This window comes from Pogona vitticeps, chromosome 5, assembly GCF_051106095.1.
Source record: "Pogona vitticeps strain Pit_001003342236 chromosome 5, PviZW2.1, whole genome shotgun sequence".
NCBI lineage: Eukaryota > Metazoa > Chordata > Lepidosauria > Squamata > Agamidae > Pogona > Pogona vitticeps.
The window spans coordinates 129,652,453-129,671,622 of NC_135787.1; the positions used below are offsets into that span (position 1 = coordinate 129,652,453).

The 19,170-nt window shown below is 42.3% G+C and overlaps 1 long non-coding RNA gene across 1 annotated transcript; it reads left to right on the forward strand.

Moving 5' to 3' along the window:
* The first annotated feature begins 6,028 nt into the window (after positions 1-6,028).
* On the forward strand, positions 6,029-17,450 carry LOC144583271 (uncharacterized). The gene is made up of 2 exons (XR_013536974.1): positions 6,029-9,837; positions 10,827-17,450. It is a non-coding gene; the product is annotated as an uncharacterized LOC144583271 (long non-coding RNA).
* Positions 17,451-19,170: the final 1,720 nt, after the last annotated feature.

Genomic DNA, 19,170 nt, shown 5'->3' on the forward strand with positions numbered 1-19,170 from the left:
GCAGTGCCCCTTTACTAAGAATAATTCCCACTGAACTCTGCATTTTTTTTTCTTGAGTAGATACAGCATGTGCAGAATTGCAGCATCTTTTCCCCCAATAAAAGGTTGATTCTTATTCCTGGCCTCTGTGAATGCACACAAATGGGCTGTTCTGCACCTGCACTGCACCTCTTGGAAGTTTCTAGAGCTTAAAGACACATGGTTAGTGGGACGTTTCCGTGGAGCGCATGCTCCGTCCATCATGGATTCCCCTCAGTTCCTGTAAAAATCCAGCTGCTGTCAAAGAGGTATTTCAAAGTACAATGTGACAGACAGAGGGGAGGATGGGCGGGATGTGTGGATTCACAGAAGGACCACTAGAAGAACCATGGTTACAGGTAGGTAACCCCTCTTTCTTCTTCCTGGCCTCTGTTGAATGCACACAAATGGGTGAGTGGCAAGCTCACTTACCGGATGGTGGGACATCAGGGTAGAAAGGAAGCCAAAACAGCTCTGCCAAAACCAACATCATTCCGTGCCCTGATATTCAGACAGTAATGTCTGACAAAAGTAAATGGAGTAGACCATGTCCCTGCACGACAGATGTGAGGGAGTTCAACCCCACACTGGAAGGCAGTAGATGTTAACAGCGTTCTGGTAGAATGGGCCTTTAAATGTTCAGGAGGTGTTTTGCCCATTAACTCATACGCCAATGAGATAGTTTGGACAATCCATCTAGAAATAGATTGAAGCCAAGCTGGAGCTCCTTTATGTTGTAAGCCGCCTAGAGTGGTCGAAATGACTAGATAGGCGGGGTATAAATAAATAAATAAATAAATAAATAAATAAATAAATAAATAAATAAATAAATAAATAAATAAGAACATAGGAAAAGTCTCTGTGATTTTCTGAATAACTTGGTCCTGTCAGTGTTTTCGATTTCTTAGAGGTCGTCTTGTCTTTTTTTCTTCTTAGAAGAGTCTAGAGACCGAGCCGAGGCCTTCCACCACAGGGATGTGGATTTCAAAGTGGACTTTGACTTCTCCTCATGATGGGGAGAAGGAGTCGTGGGGCTGGAAGCAGGCATGGGTGGATTTTGCCGATCTGGTCGAGGGGCTGGAGATTGTGCAGACTCCATAGCGACCAGAGGTGGATTCAGAGGTTTTTCCCCCAGAGGTAAGACCTCAATCTTTGTAAGCGCAGTTTAACCGCTGGTTTAGTTAGCCTTTTACATACTGAGCAGGAGTGTGTAGGATGTTGTTCTCCAAGGCAGGAAAGGCAACAGTCGTGGCCATTGATTAGGGGGATTTTATTTGCGCAGAAAACGCCCCGCTTGAAAGGGGGGGGCATAAAAGAGCAAGGGGGGAAACAGGAGGGGAAAAATGGTCGGGGGGGGGAGGCTCAGCAAACTGCAGGTAGAGAAAAAAATGGAATAAACTCACAGGGGAAACATCCAATAAAGAAAAATGATTGAAAGGCATTTAAAGTAATAAATGATGATTCAATAGGAAGTATTAATTCAATAGATCGCTCTAGTTTCCCAAACAGGTCTAGCCAACGGGGGGGGGGGGGAAGGAACTGAGGGGATCAGTGATGGGCGAAGCATGCGCTCCACCACCGGGGAATGCCCCACTAATCATGCGTCTTTAAGCTCTAGAAACTTTGGGGAGGTTCAGCGCAGGCGCAGAACAACCCGATTGTGTGGATTCACAGAGGATCCCTAGACGAACCATGGTTACAGGTAGGTCACCTCTCTTTCCCCCCTTAAATCCCATAAATAAAGGCAGTAAGGTTCTCCTTTCCGCTTTCTCTCAGACAGGAAGAGAGAGAAAATTTTGGAAACTAAGGGGCACAGGGAATCGGTCTGTTCGGGCTCTCAAAAGCAGGGTATTCTTTGCTAGCGCCGCCTTCGCTCCGGCTGCCCTGCCTCGGCGGCTCGAAGTGTCCTCGCTGGCTCGGTGGTTTCCCCGCCCAGCGTTTCTAGTGAGCGGACGGTGTTGCTCGCCCGGCAGTCGGTCCCGCGTTCTGCCCGCACTGACCGTCCTCTGCCCGGCCGAGCCGCTAGTTTCTGGCCAAGGGGATTCTTCATTTGGCGGAAAGTTTTGACAGCCCGCGTGGTGTGAGCGTGGAGGGGGAAGACGGTGCTCGTCCTGATAATATCGACACACACACACACACACACACACACACACACACACACACACACACACACACACACACACACACACACACACACACACACACACACACACACACACACACCTGAGATCAAGGCTACCACGGGGCTGATGGAAGAAGAAGAAGGGAAAGCCTCCCTTCTCCCCTTGGGGTCTCCAACGAGTTGGCTATTTTCCCCAGTGAATGTCAGGGACTAGGAGCTTCTCCTCCTCGCCTAGGCGATCAAGTGGGCTGTAGCAGGGCGTAGCGGTCTGTGCTGGTAAAAGCCACATCTGATCCCCTTGGCCACCCTTGCTTGTACAGCAACACCTCCTTCCAGCTGTCCCCGGCGCTCTCCTCCTTTGAGTTTGCTTGCCTGGAAGTTTGCTAGGGCCCCCCTACGCTCAAATCCGCTGAAAGGCATCAGAGGTCGAGAGTTCCTAAGTCCTGAACGGCTCGAAGACCCTGATCCGCAACGCAGCGAAGCCCATTCATTCATTACTCGCTGGAAAAGCGTGAGCTTCTGAGCATGGCCCTTGGCCCCAGGAGTAAAGCCGGTATCTCAAGACGGAACAGAGCAATTGGGGGGGGGGGATTCTCACAGCAGTCAGAGACAGATTGATTATCCTCCGCGCTTACTTCCAAGGAAGCCTGCAAAGGACCCGATCTTGCCATTTCTCCTCAATTGTGTGGTATTTGGGTTTGGGTAAAAGGAGGATCCATAAAATGTAAACAGATCTTCATGATTTCATATGATTTTTGTGAGGGGCCCTCACCAAACCATCCTAAAATCATAGGATTCATCCATGCCCATAGACTAGGCAATCAATCTGCACAGATCTTCATGATTTCATATAATTTTTAGATGGAAAAATATGGATCCCAGGCATGGATCCTCATTAATCTACATATTTTATGTAGGATCATCCCCAAATGACTGTCCAATTATATTTCCCGTCTGTGCTCACAGACTACATCACAGAAATCATGGGTCCTTTGTTGTATGGCTTCACAGTGGTGCAAAAACATGGATCTGATGTGTGGATCCTCATAGATCCACATGAATTTTATATGGGATCCTCTTGAAACCACTGTCAAATCATATATGTAATTTGCACTCGCAGACTACAGCACAGCAATTAGGAGCCGCAGCTCATGGCTTTGCAGTGGTGTTAAAACATGGATCTGAGACATGGATTCTGATGGATCAGCATGATTTTAACATGTGATCTCCTCCAAATCACTGTCAAGTTGTAGATCCCATAAGTTGCCACTGACTACAACAGATAATTCACAGTTCTTTTGTAGTATGGCTTTCCAGTGGGGCACAAACATGCATCCGAAATGTGGATCTGAACTGTATTGCTGACTGCACAATGATGCCATGGTGTTAAAAAATGGATCTGATGCACAAATGCTCGTGGATCTACATCATTTCTACATGAAGTTCTCCAAAGACCTCTTTCAAACCATTGATCTCCTGCACGTCCAAATACTGAACCACAGAAATCACAGTTCACTTAAGTGCAGATGATTGCCAGGTTCAAAAACATTGATCAGATGCATGAATCTACATGATCATTACGTGAGATTCTCCCAAAACCACTTTCAAGTCATAGATCCTATCTGTGTCTAAAGACTCAACTGCATAAAGCACATATTTTTCAATGCAGAACATTTATTTGTTTAAAGTAGTTTTACTCTGTTTATCTCCTTCAAAAGGTCCCAAGGTGACTTGCCTCATTAAAAACAAACAATATCAAAAGCTGTAAAGAGTAAGTTATTTGAATATTTTAAAAGAATTAAACATATTAAAATATTAGATAAAATATATTAGTTATTAAATAAATTCCATGGCACAGTACAGATCCAAGACACCAATGTACATGGATCCACATTATTTTAGGTGGAAATCTCTGTAAAACACCATCAAATTCTACATAGTACTGGTGTCCAAGGTATAAACCATAAAAATCATGGATCTCTCACTACATAACACTACCATGGGACAACAAAAACATAGTTACAGATCCAAGTTACAGATTCCCATGAATTCACAGATTGAACCATAGAAATTATGGATTCTCTCAGTCTCCAATTATAGATGCCTTCTGTGTCTAAATAATAAATCATAACAACCACAGATGGGACAAACAGATGCACACGAGGGCGTGCAGACTATTTGACATGGGATTTCCCTCCAACAGAATCACTACAGATCATAGTTCTTGTCTGTGCCCATAGACTGAACAATAAAAATCACTTGCTGGACAACTTTGCCGTGGCACAAAAGCATAGTCTGAATTGCAGAATCTCTGCCATTTTTCTGTGGGATCCTCTTGAAACCATGCTCAAATCTAAAATCCCACAATGCTCACAGGGTGCAACACAAATGTCATAGATCCTTTGCTCCATGGGGTTGAAATTTAATGGTGCAAAGAGATGGACATGAAGTGTGTCTCCTAAAAGAGCCACATTTAAAGGATCGGTTCCCAAACATCAGTTCCAAGATGCCACCTATACCCAAAAATGAACCATAAAAAACACAGGAGTTGGCACAAATGGGACCTGTGACTGGAAAGTGGTTTGGGGTGGACCCGACAGAGAAGTCATGTGGTTCCATGAGGATCCATGACTCCGATGCATGTCTGTGAACCACTGACAAGTTGTGGGCACAGATGCAACCTATAATTTGACAGTGGTTTGGGGAGGATCTCACATAAAAATCATGTAGATTCAAGAGGATCTGTGCCTTGGATTGGTCTTTTTGCACCACAGCAAAGCCATGCACTGATGGATCCGTTATTTCTGTGGTATAGTCTGTAGACATTGATGAGACCTATGATTTGACAGTCATTTGGGGATGATCCTATGTAAAAAAATCACGCGGATCCATCAGGATCCACCCCCTCAGATCTTGCTTTTGCACCACTGCCAAGCCATGCCCGGAAGGATACCTGAATTCTCTATTGTAGTCTGTAGGCATCGATGCAATCCATGATTTAATGGTAATTTGATGAAGATCCCACATAAAAATCGCATGAAAACATGAGGATCTGGGTTTTTTCTTCCTCATAGAAGCTCCTTTTACTTACCTCCCCGGCAGTGTTAGTACTAGTACTGATTATCAGTTAATAGTACTGATAATTCTCATTGTTTTGCGACCTGGCAGTGCTTGTGTGCCTCCGACTCAACAGGCCCAGCAGCAGGCCACGGAAGCAGAGTCACCTGCTGCTTGTTGCACAGAACCCTTGCAAAGAAGTGGTAACCTTTAACGTAGAGTTTCGGAAACCTACCTGCACACACACCTCACTTTACTTCTCTTTCTCTCTTTCCCCCCCCCCCCCATTCATACAGGTGGACTCGGTGGCCAGGGGCGCCTCCCTTCAGCTGCGGAAATTATACCAGCTATGGCTCTACCTGGATGAGCGGAGTCTCATGACAGTTACACATGCACTGGTAACATCTCATATAGACTACTGCAATGCGCTCTACGTGGGGCTGCTCTTGAAGATGGTCCAGTGACTGCAACTGATCCAGAATCAAGCTGCATGGCTTGTGAGTGGTGGGGCCGCTAGGGAACACATCAAGCCGATTTTGATTAAATTACATTGGTTACCAGTTGCTGCCCGGGCCCAATTCAAAGTGCTTGGTTTGACATATAAAGCCCTAAATAGCTTGGGCCCTGGATACCTGAAGGACCGCCTCCTTCCATATGAGCCTACCCAGCAGTTAAGATCTAGCCAGGGGGTCCTTTTGAAAGAGCCGCCCCTCAAGGAGGTAAGAGGGATGGCTTGTAGACAAAGGGCCTTTTTGGCAGCTGCCCCCATACTATGGAATGCCCTCCCGACTGAGATTTGTCTGGCGAACATTTTGGTGCCAAGTCAAAACCTTCCTATTCCAGAAGGCTTTTAATTGAAATAATATCAACTGTGGGTCCTGATGGCAATTTTTAGAGTACCTATTTCAATTGTTTTTTAATTGTTTTATCTTTTTATTATATTTTAATTGTATTTTAATTGTTGTAAGCCGCCCAGAGACCTTTGGGTAGTGTGGGTGGCATACAAGTCAAATAAATAAATAAGTAAGTAAGTAAGTAAGTAAATAAATAAATAAATAAAATAATGGATGTAGTGCATCTCTTTCCTTGTGCAAGAGAGGAGATTGTCCTGATTTTCAAGAGCCAGTCAGAAGCGACCCAGAAAGTAATGGAGCAAGCCCTTTGACAGTCAAATCTTTGCAGCAAGAAGCACCTCAGCAACCAGCAAGAAGGGCTGGCCACTTGGCTGGCAACTCCCTCTGTCGGAATTTCCTCACCCTGCACGAGGAGAGGTTGCCAGTTTGCGGCAACTGGCACCCGGATGGCAAGTTGCTCATTCCTTCCCAGAGTCAAGAGTCTCGGGTTTCCTTCACTGACCCCTCATCTACAGTGTCCCTTTCAGTCTGGCCAGGGTGGGGAAACCCACTGCGTTTGCTACTGCCCGACAGTCAAAAACTTGTCAGGCTGGCCCGTCACATGTTGCTACCTGAGGGGGAGTAACAAATGGCGCCCTTCCCCTTATAAGGTTGTGTAACACCCAGAGTCCACTGAGTTATTTTGCTGCGTGAGGCAAGGATACCAGGAGTGCTTCTCTCCTTCCATGGCAGAATGATCGACAAATTGAGCAGCTCCCAATTCCTTACCTTTTCCATGGCCAAAGGAGGGCTCAAAAAAAAAAAAAAAAAAAAAAAAAAGCTGCTACCCTCTGCCTAACGGCCGGGCATGTCCTCATAGCCCGGCTTCCAGATGGCCCGTGTAAAGTCGCTGAAAAGTCATAATTTGAGAATAATGAGGAGGAGGAGGAGGTTTATTCTGGACAGAATTTCTGCATGTCTTTCACATAAAAATGGCTTATTTTAACAAGGTGGAGATCTTAGCAGTCACAAAGCAAGCCTCCTTGAAATGAGTGGGACATTTCTGAATAAATCTATGAAGGCTGAACAAGTGAGACTAGTTTTATGCAAATATATGTGAAAGTACTTTTTTTTTAAAATGGTGTATGAGAGAGAAAGAGAAACAATCCAAAATCAACAGTTGGGTGATGTTTTTAGGATCAGCCAAAGTGCCATAAATGACCCTGCAAACATTTTTAGTTTTTTCTGGACTCTTCTTTAGGTCCAGCAGTGTGAAAAATGGGGGAAGGTTAAACAGGAGGCCACATGGTGTAGCTAGCTGAAACGCAAGTCTTGAGACAAGGATCAACCAAATTCTCCTCAAACTGTCTTCTGTGGCAGAAGACATTGAGGGCCTGTACTTTCCCTTAAAAAAAGAGAAAGATTTACATGGCAAGTAACTCTGCCTACTAGCTCACTTAAGAAAAGCAATAGTCTTTTACAACAACAGGGTTCAATCTCCCACAATAAAAATAAACACCCCAGATTTTTCTTTCTTCTAGGAGGGGCTGGATAGTCCAGTGGTTTAGGTATCTGGCTGTGGAGCCAGTGGTTGGGAGTTCAGTTCCCCACTGTGCCTCCTGTGAGTAGAGCCAGCCTGTGTGGCCTTGGGCAAGCTGCACCGTCCCAGGGCCCCTTCTTCAGAAGGGAAGGGTAAACCACTTCTGAATATTCTCTACCTGGAAAACCCTGGAAAGGGTCACCATAAATCAGAATTGACTTGATGGCATATGTTTATTAGGAAGAGCACAGAGGGAGAATCTTGTGAGAAGATCATGGTTGCAGACTTCTGGAGGTGGAGGGAGAAGAAGAGCTATCAAGCCACTGAGTCAGTGGGTGGGAACTCTGTGGCAGCTATGCCTGTTTAGTGAAGGACAGAGCTATGTGTGCATATAGCTTATCCTGCACCACCTAAACTAGCTTCTGCTTTCAAATGTGTGGCACCAGTCCTGTAATACCTTTAACTCCTTTTGTAGCTCACTTTTGCAGATAGAATTTGTGGGTAGGCAGGCATCATCTTGCTCTTTGTTTTAGACTGCAAAATGTGTTAGCTCAGCTGTAAGCAGAAGGTGCAATAAAAAGAGAGTGAAAGCTGAGGTAAATCCCTATCATGTTATGGAGATACCTGCTGAGATAAAGGACAGAAAGGCATATTCAGACAGTAACCAGACAGTGCTACATATGCTCCTCCCAGTCTCTAAATGAAGTACCTGGGAGCAGAGAGGTATGAGGTATTTGGCTTGCATAAGAAAACATCTGCACTCTTGATGTATTAAAATCAAATGTTGGCAGGGCCTCAAGAGCAAAGAGAAAGACTGGTGAGTCTTTGGTTCAGATCACAATCCCATCTGAAGACATTGTCCTAGTTAACATCTTGTTCAGCCTCAAAACACCTGTGAGGAGGCAAAGGGAAGCCTGCTACTTAGATCCTTTGTACTAAAGACTGTGGACTGGCCACAGTACCTGAATCCCAAAGGTTTTTCAAGTCTAGCTGAAGTGGGGTTGCATTGGAGAAGAAGGGGGGCTTCGGAGCGAGAGGGAACATAGAAAGAAGTACTGTAATGTCTTTACCCGAGTAATAGCTTATCTGGAGACAACCCTTGAAATAAGCTTCTCTGCCAGCTTTCCCTAGTCTAGTGCCCCACAGGTGTGGTGAACTACATCTGCTATTGTTACCAGTCAATATGGTCCTCTTCAGAAACATAGTCAATGGTTAGAGATGATGGGAGGCAAGGTTGAAAATATCTGGAGGACACTACATGGGAAAGATTATACCTAGCAAATCTGTTGATTGCTAGGTAAGTCTAGGGGAAAACAAGGGCTCACATGATGTTTTGGGCTACAGATTTTACATTGTTACTGGGCCCTTCAAGGGGGTTCAAGCCATTTACTTCAATATCCAAACTTTGGCTTACAACTTGACCTGGTTTATCTCTGAAGATTGTTGTGAGGATAAAAATAAACTTGAAGGAAGAACAGAGTTTGGATAAACAAGCAGGGAAACACACTTCTCCCTTCAACAATTCTGGGGTTAGCAGCACCAGACCCCCATGTATATCAAAAACCATGTAAAACTCTTATGCCCCCCCCAAAATGCAACTACAAAGCACAAACAGTAGATTCACACACACACACACACACAGAGAGAGAGAGAGAGAGAGAGAGAGAGAGAGAGAGAGAGAACATATGAGTTTACTGTATTAACTGTGCTTACTGGATGATTACAATACTCTATTTACAATTCATATTTACAAAGGTCTTCATCCTTGTTGAAGCTGAGCGGGAAGGAAGAGTAACTTTATGAAAATACATTATAATTTCAGTTTGACATTTATTTTTTCATTTCTCTAAAAATGTTTCTATATAGCAGCAATCAGACCTCAGTTTATGGTACATATCAACCAATTCAGGTTTCCCTTACAGAAAACAGTATTATTGAATATTTATTTACTAAATATTTATTTATTTATTGGAGGGAAAATCCATGTATAACCAAACTGTGCTGCTCAGACTTGAGCAAATCTAAGGAGAAGTATATATGATTCTTCAACCCAGGATGCATAAAAGTATAGGTGCTAATTGTACAATTCATTTCAGCCTCCAGAATAAACTTGAAAGGGATTCTGCAATACCAGCCCAAGGAAGTGTGACCAAAGCTGTATTTATGCAATTGTTCTGCCTTTCTTCCATGCTGAATACCAATTTCACAGAGACCTCACCTTCATCGTATGTCCTGCAGGCTCTCCCACCTTTTCCAGGAATGAGGAGGTATTCTCATTTTAAGACATTTGTATAATCCTAAAAACTGCCTCTCCCTCCATGGTGTGCTAGGGCATAAAGAATGGCGTATCTAATCCAATTATCATTCTAGTCAAACGATGGTCTGCAAGAATTTTCTCATTCTTTGAGTCAACATTGTTTCTTCCTTATGCAGAACACCCATGAAAACAATCACTGCCACACCTGTGCAACATATTCTTGCAGAAGACTTGGGACAGAATACTGCAGGACAGTTGAAAGCGGGGATGGGCAACACACAGCTCCTCAAGACATTTAGCTGCCATCCTCCCAGATCCCTGCCCCTCCCCCACACTGATATTTAGCACTTTACCACTCAAGGCCATTAAAACATGCAGGAAATGCTATACCACATACTGTATAGGCCTCCAGATATTTCAACCACACCTCCCATCACCCTAACCACTGAATGTATTTCTGAGGCTTGTAGGAATTATAGACCAAAATATATATATATGAAGGCCACCTAGTAGGGGAAGGCTGTATCATGTGAGTGAATTGTGGAAGTGCATCTTGACTTGTTTTGTTTTTAGAGAACTGGAGTGACTTCTGACAAATAACACAAGTAAGGCTGGCCCTACTATTTAGTAAAGACCAGGTATGTGTCACTAGGCCACAGGGCCCTGTGCCCTAAACGAATCTGTTATCCCTCAGGGGAACTGGAAGATGCTTTCTCACCTGTGTTGATTCAACTGTCCATGTGGGCAGTTTGTAAACATGAAAGGTATGAGGAAGTGTCATGCTGTACTCTGCCTCAGGCTGCAGAAGGTTTTGGCATATCCCTGTCAACAAGAGCCTGTGATTTAAATCTCTGTTCCGCCTAAAGAGGAGTTGTTATTTCAGCAGTTACGTAATGAGACTGAACCCTCTTATAAGTGAATTGTGTAAAGCTTTCAGTCAGTCAGTTATTGTTGGACTTTTCCACCTAGGTAGTAATCTTCATGTGATGTCCTTTTCAGAGCACTATGGACTCCGTTCGGAAGAAGAAGTCACAACAGTAAAAGAAGTAAGAACAAGTCAAAACAATGCAAGTCAGTTTAATACCAAGGCCCTGAGGTAAAAAGAAATGTATGTTGTAGTCATATCTTTAGCTAAGTACTACTGCAGCAATCCAGCGAAAGGATGAGGGGGGAGAAAGGAGAACACTGAGCACAGAAAGCGCCTGCGGCTGTCTGCTTGAAACTCAGAAGCCCCTTGTTAAACATAAGTAGACCTGAATGCTTTTGAACAATTTGCCTTCTGCTTCTGAAATGCATTTTAAAATACAATTTTGCAAATTATTAAATATCAGGAAAGTTTTTGTTAGTGATGCTGTTAATTTTAGGAAAAATCACATTCAATTTTTAAACACGTTGGATGTTATATATAGTTCTCCCTCACCTTTTTCCTCACAACAATTTTATTTATAGTCACAATTAGTCTATTTGTGTATGCCATTTGTCACAATATATTGTACTCAAAATAATTTACTAAAACAAATATATGCAACCATAATTAGAGTATAGCATCAATTCAAGTAAAATGCATTTAAAACATGTGGAGATTTTAAATAAGCACGACACATATTGATAGGTTGGTTAACAAGATTGACTACTGGACTTAACAAAAAGATTTCCCATTTGCATTCAAGTCATATGAAAAGAGGGAAAGCTAAACACAGTAACACTTCAGGTCGCTTATCCTCATACAACTGAAAGAGACTGCCTCATGCCTTTGACCCTGTGAGGTAGGTTAAGTTGAGAGAGAGTTACCCAAGGTTATCCCATGAGGTTCATAGAACTGTGTCTGAGACTTGAACTCTTGTCTCTCGAGTTCTGATCCAATACTTCAACCACTACAGTACATTGACTCTCAAATGAGGTCTTCTAAAGATAAAGGGGAATGAATATTAGAGAATACTGGTCAGTGAAGCTCATGTTGGAGTTTTATTTACAGCCACACATGCTGTCTGTAATTTAAGTGATTAGGAAGCACTTTTTTGGCTGGGGTGATTACCTATCCAGCATCAACCAATTGTTTCTTGCAGTTTTTGAAATTCAAAGAGAGCCCTGCCTATCTGCTTCTATCCCTCTGTTCCATAAGTTGGTGGCAGTTTGTTGCTGTTGGTCTGTTTGATTGGTAGCTAATATGTTTGTAGTAAAGAAAGCAGCATACAAACGTCTAATTTCAAACAACTATAAGTAAAGAAACATTTTAAATACATGATCCTAAACTATACTCAGGGTGAGTTATTGAGACTTTAACTGCTAGTTAATGAGTAAGGGGCAGACTCTGAAGAGCTTATCACTGTTCTCCTCTGTAGATTTCTGTTCTTTGATTGTGGAGCAAAAAGAGAGTTTTACCAGAAATTCAAAACTCTGCAACAGCTAACTACGTACCTTAAGCAATACATCTAGGGCTGAAGGATATGGAAAAGAGAAATCGTGGAGCTTTCCTAGAGTTTGACAACAGTAATGGAATAAGAATTTTATTGGAGACATAGGTTCCCATGCCCATTGATGTTTCCCCCCTGACACCAGTCTCTTTCCACAGGTCTGCTGTTCTGTCTGGGAATAATAGGGGGTATATTTAAACACAATTGAAGGGGCTTGGCTGGGGATAATTGAATGACATCATGGCTGAAATTGAATCAGTGGGGAACTGGCTAAGTCAGCTCCTCCGTAAGTTTCGCTAATTCACTGGGCCTACCCTAGTTGTGACTTATTGTGATGAAGTGAGGCACAACTAGAGTAGGTCCATTTGAATTAACAGAACCTACGGAGGAGCTGACTCTCCAAATCCCCACTGATTTAGTGGACCTTTTCTCATACATCTATGCAATGCAGCAAGATGTCAGCCAGTATATTTTATCTCAGTTTCAGTATTTATATGCTGCCTATCATCTCACCATATCCAGGCCATGCAGAAGAGTAAGAATTAAAACAGCAAAAATTCCAAATACAATTTAGAATATACCAATATAATAAATCCAGCAAACAGGGTGATAAAGTACAACTTGTAACTGGGAAGGATGGCATTCCAAGTGGTGAAATGTTCAGTTGACTATAAAGGTCTTCTAATTGTGCCAAATTGTTGGTGTATGTATTTATATTTGAAGAAAAGCTATTCTAGAGCACAGATGCCATGAAAAATCTCTTGTCCTTGATCAGAAAGAGACATTAGAGAGAGCCCATAATTCAAACTGAAAGCACATGTATGTTGCAGGGAGGTGACTGAGCCACTTTTTCTGCTTTGTGAAATCTTGTTTCAAAAGAATCCCATGCTTAAATGCTGAAGACCAGTTACCAAAGAAATCAAGCTAATCTGCATTAGGTGAGAGAAGGTGCTGGTGCAATACTAAAATCTCCATAAGGTTAAAACAAGCAAACAAAACACACCATACAGTGGCTTTCTGGGATGTCTTTTCTGACCCTAGCCCTTGTTCTGATGTGTGGCTTACCCACTGCAAAGAAAGTCTGAATGGACAGAACATCCTCCATTGGTATTCAGTTCTACCAGTGGGATTTTTAATGATACACACATGGCAAAAGGAACACCAGGCATGTTCTTTAATGGTGGATGGAGGGGCTACCATTGGACATAATGAGGCAGGTACTGGGATATGACAGCATGATGTCAGAGGAGTGAATTTGTGTGCTAGGCAGCCCGCTCTACATCCCCTAAACTAGCCTGTTGCTCTTATATGCAGAATGTGGTCCCACTGTCAATGCTGATGAAAAATTCAACTTTAGTCCAGTTGTACATGGAAGGCTGCCAGTTTTTTGCTTTCCCTCAGCTTTGGTTTGAAGTGCTCTGTAGGAAGTGCCTAAAAGCCCCTCATTGGGCTTGGACAATAGTGCTGTTTAGCTAAAGATAACCCTAAGCTGTATATTGCCCTTGTTAACTTGGGTCATGTCCAGCAGCCAATTCTGGGAGGGTATTAATATTTTTTTTAATCCACTAATTAGGTGTAACTAGTCTCTAGTGAAGTAGCCAGACCCCATTGCCAATCCAGAAACAGCACGGTGTTTTGGCACATGGCGTATTCCAGAGTGAAAATTTTGAGGAAAAGCCCTTAATGCAATAACCTGTTTGTTATTTGGTTTGTTCCCTGTGTTACTAATCAAGTGCTTGGAAAGTTAGCCTCTAGGCATAGATGATACTGAGCTGCAGCATTTACTGGTCCTTGAGAGAGATGGAATTCCTGGGAACCCTAAGTGACTTTGGGTTGTTGCCTCTCACATTTTATACTGGTGGGGGTGGGCAGAAGATGGAACAAGGATTGAGAGATTCCTGGATGACTTGTGGTAGATCTCCCCAAGGTTTCTGACTTCTGATACTTTAGTAAGAGCAAATAAAATTGCAGGAAAAACAATTGTGCCACAGTTGACAGTGTGTAAATTAGGTACCTCTCAGTCTCTGTTTCTCACCAGTAAAAGAAGAATACTCATTGTTCATGGCATAAGGCTTGCCAGCATCCAGGATTTTTGTAAAATGTGAGCAAAACATACTTGTCAGAACTGTCTGTGTTTCGCAGAACTATTGAGGCAGTGCTGTGTACTTAGCAGTTTAATGTGAAACTAGTCTGTCTGGGAGCTTAGCCAATGCAAGTCATTAGGCAAAATTTCTACTAATTAAATATCTACAGTTATGGCCATATAATCCCACACAACAGGCAGGGAGAACTCTGTTTTGACTCTCTAAACTCCAAGCTGAAAATACTGTGTTGTTGTTATTATTATTATTATTATTTGGCACTTACTTTGAAATTTTATAAACTATGCTTCATCCACAAGGGATCCCAGGTCAGTGAATACAACAGTGTTAGGACAAACAAAGAACAATAGGAACATTGCAAAACAAGAGACATTAAGACGATTATCTACTGTATTTTAAAAGAATGTCTATAATTTAGAATTTTAAATGCCTAGGCAAATGAAATGGTTTGAGTTGACTCTCAAAGGAAAACAATGTCTCTTCCTATGAATCACATGCTGTCAGAGGAAGAAACCCCTTCTCTCCAGGGAAAAAGAGAGGGTGGGGGAAGGCTTAGGGGAAAAATACTTTTGCAAAATCCTTCATTATTTTTAGTAGGTATTTGACACACAATGTCAGTACATCTTACACATGGCTGAACTATAACTCTTTTCAGATGCACAAGGTGTACAGTCAGGCATGTATACCCAATGTAACACTTTGATTAATTGCTAGGCTTGTAACACATAGAGAAGGCATCAGCTTGTCGTGGAAATCTAATCAAATTAAAATCTAAACTTTGAAAATAAGCTTGGAGAAGTTGAGTGTTGCTTTTATGGTTCATTAACTATTAGTGCTAGCAGCAGTGCAAAACTGTTGTTAATTGTATCTGTTGTAGAGCTTATTATTAGCATTGGGACATATTTGAAATTTGGTAGAGTGTGAAGAATAATAACCTGACTTGTTTTCATGTAAAAACTCCCATTTTAGAGATCTTTGTAACTGTTGCAGAAACCTGCCGGTACTCTTACTTCCTGTGAACAATTTGCAAAATATAAACTATCCTGTTGACCTCCAGATTTACAACTCCATTCCCCCCCAGTCAATGCTGCTGTGCACTTTCAGATGGTGGGATTGTACTCCAGCACATCCAGAGGACATAATATTAGGAAAGGCACGTTGAGATAAAAATGTGTGGGCAACCAGCACAGCTATTAAAAGAATGGATTTTTTTCTTATCCTTTCCTCCCCACAGTTAAAAAAAGTATGTTATCAACAATCCAATAATAAAACACTCTAGGGTTCAACTTATTCAATTCTCCACTTAGCTTGCCTAAGGATGTTCCATTGTGTTCTTGGTTGTTTCATTATTGAAACCGTCTTTACACCAGTGTTGGGACAGCAGATGAAATTTGCAATTGTATCTCCTTAAAAAATCCAGTTACTAATTCCATGTTCCTGTATACTCATATGTTCAAACAAAAGTGGGTCATGACAAGGCTAACCTCCAAATGATACCAAATTTCAATTAAAAGAGATTGCTTCCACTGTAAATTTGTGGGAAGTTGTCTCTTGGAGGCGGTTGGAATAACCATAGTAGTGTATCCTTCATTAGAAAAAGAAATATTAGTTTGAAATAATTTTATGTTGAACAATATGGGGAATAAATGATGTGTGTTTAGGAGGAATAAAAAAAATAGAGAAGTAGAGAATGAAGAAGAGAACTAGATTAATAAGGGAAGCATCATAAGCAAATGTAAAAGATTAATAAGGGAAGCATCATAAGCAAAAAAAAAAAAAAAAGTCCACACAAGTCAAAATGGAGTGGTATTCGGAGGTTTCAGAAGAGATTGCCAATGTAGCTTCTCTTTTTTATTTTAATGTTAAGTGAATATAATGGACTAAAGTGCAGTCCTATGTCGGCCTCCCAGATGAATATGCATAGAAAACTGTAAAGTTACTCCTGAGTACATATATAAAAAGATGCTTTTATAGTTGGCTTAAGGACAGTAAAGCACTATGTCCCACATAGAGTAAAATATTGCAGAAACTGAGACAAAGTGAAAAGTAAAGGCTTGTGTTTCCAGCCATCTTACTAAGGTTAGGATAGGCCAGGAAGGAAGCAACAGGCAGAGTGAACAGCTGCCTTGGACAGCTAATACAAGTGGGTGGGTTGGAAGTGCTGAAAAGTTGTTGAAGAATACATCTAGGTGTGCCATGCTGTCTGTTTTCACTCCCCCTAGAGTTGCCTGCTGTACTCAACTGCATTGGAAGGAGATGAAGAGTCATCTCGTAGACTGGTTGACATTGGTAGGTGGGGGTGGAGGTGGGAAAATAATCTTGCCTCTGCCTGAGTGAGACAGCAAAATGTCTTAGGAGTGCCGTGGGCAGTATCTCTGGTTTTGTGTGAAATGCATAGTAGACAGTAGGATGAGAAATTGAGTGGGTCATTCTGGAATCATTGGGCAGGCACTGAACCCCTGTGGCACTGCAGCTTAAGACTACATAGGAGCCATAGGAAGTAAACTCTCAGTTCTGCCTCTTCATCATATAATTCCCATCAACTGAATATGGCTTGTAATGTATTTTAAAGAAATGCTTGTCCAGCTCTATGGCTGGGGTTCAAACAGAGTGGGTTCATATGATTTAGTAAAGGGGGGGCAACGTGTGGTTCTCCAGATGTTATTGGCCCGGAACTCCCATGACTTGTTTTACTCACTATGCTAATGTGAGTAGGGCTAATGGGAGCTGCAGTCCAACAACATCTGGATGACCACACGTTGCCCACCCTTGGTATAGTGATGAAAGGAAGAGTGGAAAGCATGTGGCCCTCCTAACATCATTGAACCGCAGTTTTCAGCAGAACAGACAATGGTGACACTTGAGGAGGGTTGCAGTCTCATAGTATTTGGAAGATCACACATTTCCTCACACCCAGCATGCACTAGGACTGGGATGAGAGTGACTCAGATTTGTATTTCTGCTCATCCACTGAACTCACAGAACAACAGTGGACAATCACAGACATTCAGTCTAACTTAACCTTGTGGGGTTCTTGTGAAGAACCATAGGAGGTGATGTTGATAAGATCCATATTTGTCACCCTCTGCTTCATGGGTAGAAGAAAAGGTAAAAATGATTGCAGGTATAAAGTGATATAGATGGAACAAAATACTAGAGTATGTTAGTTTGTCCACAAAAGGTTGCCACTATGGTTTATTCTCCTGCCCTATTTTATTTATGCTGATATATTGTATTTTGTTAATTATATTTATGTCCTGTCTTTTCTTTGAGTAACTCAGTGGGGCCTACACAGCATTCTTTCTCCTCACTTTATTCCCACAACAACCCTCTAAGGTGGTCACATGGTGCGAGAAAGTGACTGCTCCAAGATCATTTAATTTCAAAGTTCAGTGAAGATTTGAATCTAGATCCCCTGCCCCATCTAACTATTCAAATAATAATAGTTAATAATTTACTTTATGCTGATGGCAAATACCAGGATCCAGGTCTATAGAGCCTGTGTCCTGAGCACACTCCTGTACTGCAGTGAGTCCTGGACCCTTTGTGCACAGCAGGAGAGGAAGCTGAACACCTTCCATATGCGTTGCCTCCGACGGATTTTTGGTATCACCTGGCAGGACAAAGTTCCAAATAGAGTAGTCCTAGAACGAGCTGAAATTTTTAGCATGTATACATCATTGAAACAGCGATGTCTACATTGGCTTGGGCATGTCGTGAAAATGGCTGACGGTCAGATTCCAAATGATCTCCTGTATGGAGAATTAGTGCAGGGAAAGTGCCCCAGAGGGAGACCACAGCTGCAGTACAAGGATATCTGCAAGCCAGGCCTGAAGGCCTTAGGAATGGACCTCAACGGATGGGAAAATTTGACATCTGAGCGCTCAGCCTGGAGGCAGGTGGTGCATCATGGCCTCTCCCAATTTGAAGAGACACTTGTTCAGCAGGCCGAGGCAAAGAGGCAGTCCCGAACCCAGTGAAATTAGGGAGCTGAACAGGGGACAGATTGTGTTTGTCCTCATTGTGGAAGGGATTGTCAGTCTTGAATTGGCCTTCTCAGCTACACTAGACGCTATTCCAAGACCTCTATTTCGAGCACGTTACCATAGTCTCTCGAGATTGAAGGATGCCTACACAAGGACTTTTGTAATATACTTGCAAAACAGGGCTAGAAAGCCCACGCCTTTCTCTGTATTTTACACTATCCACCATAGCCAGAATGGTCAATGGTTAGCAGTGATGATGGGAATTGTTTTCCAACTTCTGCAAGGATCCCAAGTTCCACGTGCTGCTGTAAAAAACTTAATAGTGATTCTTTGAAAAATAACAACACTATCACAAATAACAACAGGTGTGGGTGCGCGGTGTTATGTGTGATAAAGCCAAGTTGTATTGTATAAAATATAATGGATGTACAGAATTTGATGCTAGACTAAATTGGACCTGGAATAGGAATGTTTTCTCTACAAGTGCAGTGAAATTACAAAGGATAGTATATTAATTAGGGAACAGAGATGGGAAAGAGCCATATCTATCTATTGCCAGGTGAGTATGTTTTTATAAAAATAATAATTAGATAATAGCATGCATATGCATAACCTGCAGATAGTGATGAACAGTGGTTTCTGTGTGAGATACAAAGGGGAGTTGATTTCCTAAGATTAGCAATGTGAATGGCTTAATTTTCCTTCTGACTCTGAAGAAAAGGAGCTGCATTGCATAACGTGCTAGTTGTACATTCTAGGAAATCTGAATTCAAATTGGATTAGCTCACACATCAAAATGAGTCTGACTGCCACTGCCTAACTCCTGGTGGAATTCTGTCTA